The sequence below is a fragment of the Corvus hawaiiensis genome, chromosome 8 (assembly GCF_020740725.1).
Source record: "Corvus hawaiiensis isolate bCorHaw1 chromosome 8, bCorHaw1.pri.cur, whole genome shotgun sequence".
NCBI classification, from domain to species: Eukaryota; Metazoa; Chordata; class Aves; order Passeriformes; family Corvidae; genus Corvus; species Corvus hawaiiensis.
The window spans coordinates 3,049,318-3,061,624 of record NC_063220.1 but is presented as its reverse complement, the minus strand read 5'-3'; the positions used below and the strand labels follow the sequence as shown (position 1 = coordinate 3,061,624).

General features: G+C 43.3%; 1 protein-coding gene across 2 annotated transcripts in view; it reads right to left on the bottom strand.

Moving 5' to 3' along the window:
- The window catches only part of ADAM12 (ADAM metallopeptidase domain 12), a 173,492-nt gene that overhangs the window by 144,249 nt on the left and 16,936 nt on the right, over nucleotides 1-12,307 (bottom strand). The window lies entirely within an intron of this gene.

The window sequence follows — 12,307 nt, the reverse complement described above, 5'->3', positions numbered from 1 at the left end:
GAAGTATAGGAAATATTGTACACAATAATGGAGAGCTCCACAAGACACTTGTTTCATCCACATCAGCCAAAATATCTGCAGCAGCTGATCCCTGTGCAATCTGAAGCTGGGTGGTGATGGCACAGATAATATCCACACTTGGAATAGTCTTTATTTCTTTTACATTATGCTCTTTTTTTTCCCCCAGTGCCTTGCCCTAAAATTAGAACAGCTCCATCTCCGTATATGAAGCTGATGGCATTGGTGAGTCCATCACGAGGACTCACACTGATAAACCCTCTGCTCCTAAATGGAACTCCTCCCTAATAACCTGTCCTGGAAAAGCAGAGCACTGATAAGAGTTTCACTCCATGCTGTGCATCTTCCCTCTCCACTGCTTGAGTTTATGATTTGATTTCAATGCCAGATCTTGCTGTAGCCTTATTCAGCTGCTTTTTCCTCACAGAGTGTTGCAAAAAACCTTCAAAACCTGGTTTGAGAGCTGAATCTTGAGATAAGGTTGGAAACAGAGCAGCTGTATAGGTATAGATATAGATCTCAGTATGTATAGAGATGTATATAGATATATATGCACATATATTGATATATATAGATATTGATACACACACTACATTGATATAAATGCTGGAAAATTCAGCAGTGTGGTTCTTTCTACAAAAGAAATTACTCCAGTCCAGCTCTCATTGTCTCCATCTCACACAGATTCAGGGAAATTGCTAAACACTAATTCCGTGAAGGCTCTGAAATTAGACCTGATTTCTATTCTACACCTCGAGATTTCTTTTTAAATTAGCTAATAGAAGATGTGTGAAAGTGGGATAATATTGATAAATGCAATTTTCAAAATAAATCAGTGCTTGGTGATCAAATTGCACGGTTGAAAGATGTAAAAATGTACATGTAAAAGAGAGGTATATAATAGACCAAAATAGTAATAATCAAAATATTTCTTAAAGTGTTTTCATGTCCCTGTTGATCTCCATCAAAGAAAGGTGACTGTCTAAACTTGGACTGAATTATAGGCTGATCATATGCTATAAAAATCTCATTTAATGTTCTTCACAATATTTACAAGATGTTTGCAACAGTGACAATCCTCATGCTCAGCATTGCAAACACTCCTCCTCTTTAATTCCTTGGGACCTAAAATCTTGAAAATATCTGTTCCCTTGTTCCATCAACACATATGGGATTTTTCCACACGTGCAAGACATCCCTCTTTCCCCCAGTTTCCTAAAGGTTGCACAGGCAGAGCAGGAACACAAGGAACACTTTTAGTCGGAAAAGGCCATTACAAAAATCAAATTGATGCCCCATTGCCTGGGTTAAACTTTATTCCCATTTTATAGACAGGAAGGGGCAGGACAATAAAATGGGAGATGTTCAACTGCACAAAGCAAATAATTCAGGTTTCCATCTTAAAAATCCCAACTGTTCCCATCTATATCCTAAATTTGCCCTTGTGACATGCTGTGTTCCCAGGCTCCTGACTCTGGGTCTCCCTGGAGCAGCATTTTCCTTTCCTTTCTCTCTCCTCTGGAGCTCCTGGGAAAGATCCTCTTTGGTCTGGAGGCCTCCCACAGATCACATTTTAAACCAATCCAGCCCTTTTTTCCCTTTATAATCAAAACCCCATAGCAGTTGGCAATTCCGCACTGAGCTCGTAAGGAAAAAGAGAGTCAAATATTTTGAAATATCTTTTTGTTTCAGTTGAAGCCTTTTACAACCAGAAATTAAGTAATAAATAGAAACTCAATAAAGCATGAAATGTAGTACTTTATGTTTAACTGTGGGCATTGAAATTGATTTTAATTCCTCTCTGCAGGGTGTGCTTTGGGGCTTTGGTTGGGGTTTTTACAGATGCCGCTCACTCATTCACAGGGATTTACACCCCTCAATAGCTCCTCCACTAAAAACATGACATCTCTTGGCAATAAAAGGTTAAAATTCACTTTGCCCTCTGACTATAACAGAAATACCTTTGCAAGCTAATGACTGTAGCAGGCTGCTCTGTTCCTGAATAAACATTTTAGGGATTTCCTGAGGTGTTGTTTTGTTTTGTCATTTCTTATTATTTTCTTTTCCCCATCTTTTTAATTGAGGGAAACGAATTTGGAGGGCACATCCAGCTTAGATGGTATTCCAGTCAAAAATATGTATAGGTTGTCTTTCTATACACTTTTCAAACTGAAAAAAAAATACATTTACACAGCTTCTGGATATTCATTTTATAGAAAAAAAAAAAATCTTTAAAGCTTCTCCAACTCATCTCCTTCTGCCAGCTTTCCTGGCCAACTCTTTCTTAGTAATGCCAATAAATGCCAAAAAAAGTCTGGTTTCAACAATGTTTCTGTCTGTTGAAACCAGGAGAGAGGCAGTTTCTGTTGGATACACTCGATTTCGGGATCCCACTCTTTCTCCAGGAGGGAGTGGGCAATGCTAACACAGGAATAGGCTCGGAGTTGCTTTGAGGACAGAATCCCACAGTTCCTCTTGTTGACTTTTCCTGCAGCAGATCCATGTCCAGAACCTCCCCTCTCCTTTGCAAGAGGCAGGTTCGGCCTGTGCCAGGGCAAGGGCCCTTTTTTGGGGCAGGGAGGCTCTTGGCTGTCCCGATTCTCACATCTTTTGTCTCCCTGCCCCTTGCCAGCAGCTGGAGCAGCTCTCCCTCAGCAGCATTTCTGTCCCAGGACAAGCTGTACCTCACAGGGAAACATCGAGGCACAGAGGAGGGAATGGGTGAAGCTAAAGTAAAGAATGGAAGACACCAGAGTGGGATTACGTCCAGGATCGCTGCCTGGAGGAGCCTGCCATGCCCAGCACTCACAGTGCCAGAAAATAACACCCACCAAAAATCAGCAAAAGCTGGGCAACTCAGAGAAGATCTGATCCTCCCCTCTCCTCCCCAGGCAGCAGCTTTGTCTAAAAATCTTTGCTCCTGTGGCTGTTTAGGTGGTCTCAGGTAATACATAAAATTCTTCTAAACATTACCATTATTTATAGGCTTCACTTCAAAAACACAGTGCAAAATGCTGCCACTCAGAAGGCAGAGGCAGAGTTGTGGCTGCCCCATTCCTAGAAGTGTTCAAGGCCAGGTTGGAGCAGTCTGGGACAGTGGAAGGTGTCCCTGCCCGTGGCAGGGGGTGGAATGGGATGGGTTTTAAGATCCCTTCCAACCCAAACCATTCTGTGATTCCAGGAATCACTCCAGACTGTGATGACTGGCTGGGAAGGGCTTGGCAGGTTCACCCCAAAAAGACCATTTTTATGCAGGGAATACTCCTCAGAGGATGTGGTCGGGGGAGAGAGAAGGAGCAAACAAGGAGATGAACCCTGCCAAGGAACCACCCAGCTGGAGGAGAGGGCCAGAAGAGGAAGGAGGAACAAGGTCACGCAGCAGAAGCAAAATAAAGTTGATCCTAAGGCAGGAGACATGGCAAGGGCAGAGGAACGAGGGCAGGACTGAGGAGCTCTTCGTTTCCTGAGCGTGACTGCAGCTTCAGAGGAAACAACACATTCACATCCTGGAACCTGGGCAGAGCATGAAAGGGCAGGGACAGAGCTGGGGATCTAAACAGAGCCTGACACATCCTGGCGTGACACAGGAGGGGCAGGAGCCCTCCCTGGCTCCAGTGGCTGTTCAGAACCACCACGTGTGTGTTTAACTGCTCTGTCAGGGAGGGCAACCACACCTCAGAGCCACCAGTGCCACCAGCAGAGTCATGGTGACGCTGGGCAGAAACAGCCCCAGCACATCCTTGATCAGGAAACACTGCAGGCTCTGGCAGCACACCCAATATTCCATGGAAATGCATCTCACAGCAATTTCATCCCCAGCCTCTCCAAGCTCCATCACCCCACCATCTCTGTGAGGCTGGGAATTGCAATATTCAGCTCCCAAAGCCCCATTTTGCTTTAGAACTGTGTCCTTGAGGAAAGGCACCACGCAAGAGGGACACGCAATTTCCACAAGATGAAAATGGAACACAAACTTGCTGCTGCAATATCAAAATGACACAGATAATTTTTGCCTCATCTACACAAGCTTTTTGAAAGCAGCTGGCAGAGTTTTTTGGCAGTAATTTTATTTCTAGAAAAATACCAACACCTTGAAAGCCTTTTATTGTCAAGATATTCCTGCTGCATTTTAAAAAGCTTTATTATCAATCCTAATTATTTTTTTATCAGGCTTTAAACTGCATATAACCTCTATGACTCCTCATTACAATTCTGAAAAATGAGAAATATTCCTATAGAAGAGGCGAATCAACTGGAGCTTGAGTAAATCACATTGAAATAGAATTATAATTCAACAACAAAGGCACTGGGCTTGTTAGCTGTAGGACTCAAAGGATTGACCAGCTAAATTTACTTCTTCACCCCTAAAATATACACTGAGAACTCAATTTACTGTGGCTTTCTGAAATAAGGGTCTTCATCACAAAATATGTCAGCAGCTCATGTTTTCCCCTTCTCAGAGGATTTCAGTCCTTGGAAAAGGCCCAAGTTTTGCTGCTGTTACAAGTCCACAAAGGACTCCTTACAGGAGCTGCACATTCCAGGTACCAGGGGCATTTGGTGGGACAGAACCTGCTCTAGTCTAGGGTTCAGTCTGACCCAAAGCACTCACAATAGGAACTGAGAACAAGGGAGATTCTCCTCCTGCTGTAAAAAAAAAAACCAAAGAAACCAAAAAAAGATCACATGCTCAGAGCTGGAAAGCAAAGCATTATTTTAATCCAAGCCTGAAATTCATACCTTACACTCGCAAGATCTGTTGCAAGAGACGTGAAATAGCCAAGTATAAGCTAAATTAATTCAATATGAAAATGCCTCAGTACAAGCACTTTACAAACCCAGCATAAGGCAGGAACTTAGGTTTAGGTTTTAATCCCACATTAAAGGGTCACTAACATGAACTGTATCATTAAGATCAAAATATTTTTTCCCCCATTTTATTGCAGAAAGCACAATCCTTTTGTTTGTGGGGTTTTTTTGAAATGCCAGCCTGAAAACTCAAGTAAAAGTGGATTGCTTGAGCCCCATCAGCTCCTGGAGGATTGCTGGAGCTCAGATCTGAGACACTACCTCATAGCTGGTGGGTCACAACCAAACCCTCTGCAGAGCCCCTCCACACGAGGGCTGCTACTGGGAGGCAGAGCTCAGCACCATTATATCACTGGTGATCTCCCCTGGCCAAGTATGACAGAATTCCTCCAGCAGCTCAGCGTGATACGAGCTCATGAACGGGAATTTCACCCTCTTGAAGGCTACAAAACCCCACGGAGAGCAGGAGGTGTCTGGTGGATTGTTCCTACAAGGCTCTCCATTTTCTGTTCATTGAAACACCCCTCACTTCCCATAATACCTGAGCAGAAACTCTCACACAAAGCTTTACAAACTGTATCACTTAAGCTAAAAATGAAATGGTCTCTTTTCTGGGATGAATCCCAGTTGCTTAACACTTCCCAGTATGCCCAAGCGACTCAGGCAGGAAATGAATCCTCGTGTATCTAGCTGGAACCAGGGCACTGATTCAGTGCAGACAGAGAAAAGAATTTTCCCCACTCAATCACCAACACAAAGTTTTTATTGGTGGTCCCAGCTCCAGGAATTTCTCAGCCCCGGAGCTGCTGTGTGAGCTCCAGCAAGCCCCGGGAACCAGGATACACCTACCAACGTTTCTAAAAAATATCATGAATTCAATTATCAGATTCATCAATTGGTTAAACGAGCTTGGATGGGAGGAAGGGAACATGTTTTCCTCCTCTTGGATGAGGTAAGGTGAGAGGGGTGGCTTTGAGCTGCTTTGGCTCACTGGGACACAGGAATTCCCCTGGCTGCCAGAGGAGGTGCCACGCTCCCTTCCCTGGTTGTGTCCATGCAAAACTTCTGCTGCTTCCAAATTAAACAAACACAGAAGAGTTATTAACTAATAGAGCATATTTGCACTAATTACTCCTCAGAGTGGCCCTACAAGGCAGGAGTATGGTTATAAGGAAAAGCAAGAGAAATATCAGATTGTTTACCAGGCTATTAAATTAATGACTTCCAGGTTATTAATTAAAGGCTCAAGGAGAGGATCTCCCAGGGAAGGTTGTGGAGGATTAGTGCTGTTCCTCTGCCTGTGCCAAGCTGCATTCCCAGCTGATGACACAGCCGATGCAGAGAGCACAGCTCTGCCTCTTATAGTCGATGCTCATGAGTCATAAAAAATATGGAGAGCTCTGTAAATTCTGGTTATGCCTCTCCCTCTCAAGATATGTAAAACAACCATGTAAAAGAGCAATGAAAGCTGTCCTCTCAGCCTTCAAAGCCTTGTTTAAGCAGCACTGTATGATTCCCCTTAATACAATTGTCTGGAAGTCTAAACTTTGGTAATTATTTCAAATGAAAAGGAACAGCAGGAGGCTCAGTTGAGGGGAATATAAACAATTATCACTTGCACGAAGGCTATGCCAGTTATGAAATAAACTTGAATGGGTTTGCTCTTGAAAACACTGAGCTCTAAATTAATTATCTGACATAGTGAGCCCCTCAGCTGTGCATCAAACCCTGTGTGAGTCATGCAGGAGGGGCAGCAAAGAGGGGAAATGGGACCAGCACAGAGACCTTGCCTGGGAGGGTGGGCAGGCCCTGGCACAGGGTGCCCAGAGCAGCTGGGGCTGCCCCTGGATCCCTGGCAGTGCCCAAGGCCAGGCTGGACATTGGGGCTTGGAGCAGCCTGGGACAGTGGGAGGTGTCCCTGCCCATGGCAGGGGCTGGAATGGAATGAGCTTTAAGGTCCTTTCCAGCCTAAACCATTCCAGAATTTTGTCAGTCTGATGATCTGGTTATACTGGGGCCTTTCTACTGATGCTCCAATAAGTTCCTAATAAAACTGAAACTGGTGTGGAGACCAAAACTCTGGATAAGACACTGGCTATGACTGCCTTTTCCCCCTTCTGCCAGTTTGCAGTGATGCGAGAACAAAGACAGGATCAAACGGGTAAGGCCCACTCCTGCTTGGCAGCTCCCAATGTGTTCTTGGATCTCCAGCACTATTACAGCGGCTTTTTAACAAATTTAAAGTTATCTCCTTTTCCTGACAATGGTATTTTGTCTCAATGGCCAAAAAAAAAAAAAATCCCTATGTCAGTAGGTTTTTAGTTAGGGCCTTACAGTGAAGGCATGAAAAAAAAAATGCAAAAAGGTGAAAAGCATCAGTGTAACAGCCAATAGATGTGATAAATCTGGAGAATCATAAGGCTAACCAACAACTGTCAGAGCTGATGATACTTTTATAGATAGCAGAGAATTTCACACTGAGATTCATGTAATCAGTGCCCAGAATTCCACACCAATAATCAAAGATTCTGATGGTTGCTCCTCAACACAATCCATGGCACAATACTTAGCAAGGGGGCAGGCAGGGATGCAAAAGCTGCTTCTTCAGGAGCAAAGGGAGATGCAATGCATGCTGAGCAGCAGGAAATGGTAATCCTCTGCCACTTCACATGCACAATCTTAGAGCTGTGACAAGTGTACACTTAAAAACCAGAAGAAATATGGTCTAAATATATATTTTATAGCTGGCTTTCATCTTTATCTTCGCATTTCATTGCTGGAGTTTATATTCAAAGCATAACATAACACCAGGAAAGAAAAAAAGAGTGTTGCTACAAGAAAAGGAACTCTGCCTTCTCATCTTTCTTTCTCCCTTCTTTTAAAACCCTTCTTTAAGATTTCAATTTGCAACCCTGATTTATTCCAGCCCAGGCAAAGGAAGGAAACGGATTCACACGAACTCAGAACCTGGCCTTGGAAACTTCAGCTTGGCAAAGCAGTGTTACTGTTCCCTGAATCTGTTGCCCTCTCCCCAACGGGGAGAAGAATTTCTGATTTATTTTGATTTAGAAGTCACTGGTGTTGGAGTAGAAATATCCTGCAGGTCTTGCCATGCTCTCTGCCCACCGTGGGCACCTTTCTTTTCCTCTGCTTGTCTCGAACTCCAACACAACCTCAATCTCTTGGGGTGTGGGAAGCCACAGAACAAGAGGTCTCATTGTCTGAAAGGTGAGGGAGAGGTGGATTTTCCAACCTATTTTTATATATTGGGGTCAGTGACAGTATTTTAAAAGGGTCCTATGAGGCTCACAGTGATCCAGGTGGATTAAGGGTCTAACCCAGTGACAGGCAGATTGTGCGCAGCTAATTCACTTAATTATTTAAAACAAGTCACACAGTAACATTTGCTCATTGATTCACACACCTCCCAGATTTAACATCAAAAATCAAATTCACTGCATTGTTCCGAAGCAACCTGGGCTGGCAACTTGCAAACTTAAATCAAGTTCAAGCATTTCAGGGTTTCTAGCTTCTCATATGGTTTTTGAGGAACCACACTCAGCTCCAGATTGCAGGCCCTCAAATACTTGCCCCGGTTCAGCTGCTTTCCCATTTATTTTTATGAATGGCAGCTGTATCCTGACAGGAGCACACACGGGTTAATATTGCACTGGGGCAGATAAAGAGATCAGAAAATAAAGAAGATCCATAAGTATCAAAACATGTAAAATATCCCCCACTAAGGAAAGCTGCACCTAACTTGCTCATGGGCTATTAGAAAATCGAGAGGATTACATCTTTCAAAGCACTTGGTCCTGGTTATCTTTGAGTCCTTACAGGTGCCAGCAATGGCATTACAGGTCCTGCACAGCCAAGACTGGAGAAAACCACACACCTGAGTGACTGGTGCCTCACCCTGAGCTCTCTGTGCTTACCTGCATAACTGATCTCATCAAATCCTCACAAAATACTTCCCATTTCTCAGGAACTTCATGCATTTTACAATCTGGACCCAACTCTGGGTACAAAGCCAGCTCCACTAATCAGTGTGTCCCTCTGGGAACAGGGTGACGCCACACTGGGATTGCCCCCTACATTCCAGCTTTTCCATGCCTGCCCTGCCAGGCAGCATTTCCCCACTGTGATGACCTTTCAAGCGTAGAAATGGAGCCAAAAACCCCTCAATGCCCATGTGAAACATTTCCTGCCTGGCTCTTGTCTCTCCACGACAAGGGATGTGCTCTGGGCTCTGGAATAACACCACTGATATTACCTGACCCAGAGCTCCTGTGCTGCAGGGATCTGGCACACACCAAGCCCTCTGTGGCCCTAACAGGGTGTGAGGATAAAAGCTGAAGCCAAACAGATGGTCTTCTAAAAATCTTCCCTAAAGTGTTCTGTGTACTAAAACATCACTTACCCAAACTCTCATCAAACTTGGCTTGATTTGCGAATCTCGAGCCAAGTTGGGAAGAAAAATATTCAGCTGGAAATATGGGGGGGGGGGGGGGGGGGGGGGGGGGGGGGGAAGAGGCTTTGTGCTGCACTTTAATATAAAATGAAACAATTTCCTTCAAACCTTAGAAATATTTAAGAAAAATAGAGCCCAACCCTCGTGTGTTTAAACCAAGCACTGAGGTGGGGGGTGGAAATCAACACAGAAAGCAAAGTGCTGAGCAAATGAAAAAAGAGAAGTGGAAGGACAACTGGAGCTCTAATGTATAATGACCTATCAACACATGCTGTAATGCACACAAAATTTCAGGGAAGGAGGAAATCACATCTGCAGGGAATATGGGCAGCTATTGTTTGAAGCACAGGGTGATGTTGCACAACTCTTTGCGGGCCCGATCCCGCTGCCACACGACCACAAATGCAGCATTTTCTCCTCAGCAGCCCTGAGCAGCAACAACTGGACACTCAAAATAGCAGCCACTAATTTCAGCAGCCTGCTCAGGATGAGCAGCTGAATATTATATCCAGTTAATAAAAGAATTTAACTAGGTACTAGTAAAATATTCTCACTGAAAATGATACATTTTCTGAATCGAAAAAAAAAAAGATGCCAGGAGAGATGTTAACAACCCCAACTAAAGGAACAGCATCACACAGTTGTAAAAACATTCAGGTATTTCCATAGTAGCTTCTCTTAAGTATCCATATTTTATTTTTTATATGTTCTTCCCTAACCAGGATGCTGATAGGACAAGAGGAAAAAGCCCCAAGCTGGGCTCAGGTTGGCTATCAGGAAAAATTTCTTCACTGAGTGGGTAAGAATTGGATCAGGCTTCCCCAGGGCAGTGTTAGAGTCAGCATCCCTGGAAGTGTTCAAGAAATGACTGGACGTGGCACTGGGTGCTGTGATTTAATTGATATGGTGGTGTCCAGAGGTTGGACTCAAGGACCTTGGGGGTATTTTCCAGCCTAAAGGATTCCATGATTCTATAAAAAGTGTTGGCATCAGCACAGGCATCTTTTAAACAGGAAAAAAGCAACAACATTTCTGAAATGACGCCACCGGGAAATCCTGGTCTTGGTCTTCTAGAGCTGGAGTTGGAGAAGGGGAAGAGAAAAACTGATCTGCCCAGTAAATGATTGGTTCTCTCCAGACACAAACCAGTTAACTTGCACTTAGGGAACCCCAAATTCTTTAAGTATAATTTAATTACAGGTCTAAATTTAAAATTGGGGTCTGCCTCCAATTAACTTGAACTTTCCTTGGAAGCACCTAAATCATGAGCTGTCCTTGAAAAAGCACATCCCAAGTGTATTCAAGTAGAATCTGGTTAGAGCTAAGCAATCTTTCTTTTTTATTTTTTCCTCAGTAAATGGAATTTTCTCGCTGCTGCTGAGCAGTTCTGTGTGTTTGTGCCATCAGACAGCGTGAATTATCTCAGATATTTTGCTCCTGCTCTGCACAGTGTACGGCATAGTCGGCCCTCAATGAGAAAGTCATTAGCTTAATAATCATTCCTGACAGATTCCAAGTGAGAGATTCCAACAGACACTGCAGTGAGGTAAATAAAGGGACAGTTTTATCTCCAAGATGGGAGAGAAAGCTGCACTAAGTGATGAGTGTGCTTTCCCAGGGACTAATTGTTAGGCAGGAGTATTTACAGTTAAAGGATTGGGGAACAGGGCCATCATTGCCAGGCAATTATCTGTACGCAAATAACTTTAATCCTTTGGCATTTTTATAGCCACTCCATTATTTATTTTACCATCTATTCTATTGCAATACCATTCCCCTGTTACAAGTACGTACTTTTTTTTAACTTCATATACGATTAAAATAAAACAGAGGAACACTTTGAAACGAGTTGAAGAACAATAGATCCTATTTAGCCATCAAACACAGCAGTATTTAACTTTTGTGCTTTTGATCAATATTTATGTGACAAGCTATTCATTACTCTTCTCCTCTAGCAGCGAAGCCGTTGTTCTTCCCACAGCCTGATGTGCACTTCCGTGTATTTAATTTATAAATTTCGATGGAGAAGTAGTATCCAAAGGAGGGGGGGAAGTGCTGATACAGCACGTGGATCTTTCTACCAAGCCACAAATCTTTTCTAGGGTTCATCTTAAACTGAAAGTAATTCTGGGAAACAAATTAACGCTATAAATCACATTATCATTACTCACAGAAAGATACTCGGTTGTAACTCTCTCAGAGAGTTCCAGTGAGTAGCTAAAAGGCCTCTCTCTATATGGAGAATGCCTGTTTCTAATTAAATGATCTAAAAATAGAGTTGCACATACATCTAGGACCAAGCCATCTGTGTTATCTCTCCAAGATAAGCCATTCTACACCCACTCTGATATCCCTTTCATCACCACACAGATTCAGAACTGGGACTGGCCCTTCTTTCCTATTTAGGAAAGGGACAAAGGAAAAGCAAGAAAAATTTTAATCCAGACAAGCTTATTTTGAAAGTCAGAGCCCTTGTTTTGAAATATCTTTTCACACCTACTTGTGTCAATCAGCAATGTGATCCAAAGCCATGTCCTGCAAGCAGTGGCAGTAGTCAAGCAGGATTTCTCCACGAAACACTTTCCCAATCCAGCAAGGAAAGCTGTTTCTAATTGGCTCTCTGGGCTTTTTTGCATTGTTTTTGTGCAGTGGTTTTTGCTTGGGTTTTATCCTCCTCCCCCCCTCTTTTTTTTTAAACTATTTAGAAACTTTACTTTTTTCCCTCCTCATTCAGATAATCCAAAGAACAATATAAAAAGTGAGGTGGAATCAAACTGGACCTGAGTTAAAAGGTTGGGTAAGAGACTGCCACGGTATCTTTGGTGATAATAAACAACAAGCTGTCTCCATACTTCAAGAAGGAGACAAAAACCAGCCTTTTCTCCTAAAAGCAGCTTCCTATAGTGTTCACAAATGTCTGAGGGGAAAAAAGGAGGAAAGCTTATCAGGGCCTGTCAAGAAGGGGAAACAATCTCTGCTTACTCAGAGCCAGTGGCAGATTCTTCCCTT